General features: G+C 36.4%; 1 non-coding gene across 1 annotated transcript; it reads right to left on the reverse strand.

Annotated features, from left to right (window-relative positions):
• Positions 1 to 625: 625 nt before the first annotated feature.
• LOC113300850 lies at positions 626 to 694 on the reverse strand. The gene has a single exon (XR_003335959.1). It is a non-coding gene; the product is annotated as a small nucleolar RNA snoR60 (small nucleolar RNA).
• Positions 695 to 2233: the final 1539 nt, after the last annotated feature.

A 2233-nucleotide genomic window follows, 5' to 3' on the forward strand; every position in this document is an offset into this window, starting at 1 on the left:
TGACTGGTTTTCTTACTGATCTTACCAGCATTTCACAAGTTGCAGAACCCAAGCCAGGTAAAAAAAAGATTCTAAAGAAAGGCGTGTTACAATTGAAATTGGAAGAAACTCGGTTTTACGTCACCGTAATGTCTGACGGGGAACCCGAGTATGACGCATCATAGGCTAGACATCAGAAGTGTAACCAAAATCCGTGGATTTGGCATGGAAACAAACAATAAAGATTGAAAGACAGCTCATAACCAACACTTTGATAAAATTGCTGAAAAACGAAAAAATGAAAACTAAGATGAAATTTGAAAACAAAATAGGCAACCAGAAAAAGTTGAAATAGATTAAATAAATACTTGGAAATTGAACCATTTGAACTTACAAATCGAACAGAATGTACATAAAAGAGTGTTAAGATGAACCAAAATTGGAAGCCAAAACTGTCATGAAACTGCTGAATAGTGAAAAAATCAAAATCAAGACAGAATTTGAAAGAAAAGCAATTCACTGTACTCGGACATTGAAACAATTGAACATGACAAGTCGGACCAAATATATATAGAAAGCGTCAAGATAAACAAAACTGTAACACATCACTAAAGAGCATAAAGATAAAGAAAGCTATAAGATATATCACATCATAAAATCGCTTTTACATCACCCGTAATGTAAGAAGGGGACTCCGAGTATTAGCTATATGTTAGTAATTGCCCAGTGCTCCTTATGTTTGTTTGAGGGGTGGGGCTGGTGGTGATGTGGTTAAATTGATAAATCCAATAACAAAACTTTGATGTCGGATTTTCCATCTGCTGAGATTGACTAGAGTATTTCATGTACATTATAATCATGTGTTACCACAATTTATCAAACATTAAATAAACATCATGGTACTTCTTCAAGAGATCTGGCAAGAAGAAATGAAGCTAGGAGCTTCTCAGACAATACAGCTTATAATATCCTTACGGGGATTCTGATGAATAGCACCAACAATTCTAGTAACCAAGACAGCAGAACACATATGATGTATATTGAGGACCTGGCATATGAGGAACTATTATAAATTGGAGAAAAGAAATCTGCAGCCATAAATTTGGGTTATCAGAAAAAGCCATTTTAAATGATTTGAAGGCACGGTTTCTTATTGAAAGTTTAATGCCTAAAGATGTGAATGACGAAACTGGAATCTGCACTATTTGTCAGGTTGAGTATGAGCACCAGGATAGAGTTTCCGTTCTGAAGTGTGGTCATGAATACCATATATACAGACTGCCTCAGACAATGGTTTATGGAGAAGAATTTTTGCCCTAAATGCAAGTGAGACCAGCCCTATGTTTGACCTTCAAAGATGATACTACAGTAGAAATTGCTCTTACTACGTACATTTGGTTCTATGGAGGATCTATTTTAGTGTTTCATGCCTTGGTAAAGTTTTAAGGCGTGTGGAAGAGGCGAACTTATTAAGGATCCAGGGAATTGCCTTAAGGTTCTAATTTCTTGATTATTCTTGCTGCAACTCTTCCTCTTCCTCAGCGTAATATTACTAATATAAGTAAGTGGAGAAGACAAGGACATATTGACCCATGATCTTACGGTGGTTCATTTCGAGATGGTAACATGTTTTACGGTAAGCACGGGGATGTTAGCAAGTTTATTTAATAAGTAAAACTACTTTATATAATAACCAGAACAAAAGTAACACACATTCCTAAACATACCGAGGAACAGCCAGCAAAAGTAGTAGGAAAAAAAAGACAGCAAAGGTAACATACATACCAAAAAGCCATCCTTGAAGCTGCTGCACTCAAAGATGGATATAGAGAGATATCTAGTTTTCTGCTTCTTTTAACAAAATGATGTATGCAGGGACAACTTGCTTCTGCAAAACTGGAATATTGCCTGCTCTACATCTTATTGGCCTGCGTTACAATTGACTTAACTGAAACCAGACTACCAACATAAGTGCATGCATCCTCCAATTTCTGATAACAACTTGTATCCAAGAACCTAGCATTTCCACTCATTGAGCTGTACAAGATTAAATCCCCGTTACTGGTTAACTGGTTTAAAGGCTGACCAAATAATAAGATATCACCATTCTTTAAAGATTGTACCGCCCTCAAATACCCGATTTCTTCTTTTAGCCAGCTTACGCGGAAAAGTTTGGTCCAAGATTCAGTTACTCCATAATTCTTCATAACCCATACACCTACATTCCCATCACTAACGTACCATGATAAGCAAA

The sequence above is a fragment of the Papaver somniferum genome, chromosome 7 (genome assembly GCF_003573695.1).
Source record: "Papaver somniferum cultivar HN1 chromosome 7, ASM357369v1, whole genome shotgun sequence".
Classification (NCBI taxonomy): domain Eukaryota; kingdom Viridiplantae; phylum Streptophyta; class Magnoliopsida; order Ranunculales; family Papaveraceae; genus Papaver; species Papaver somniferum.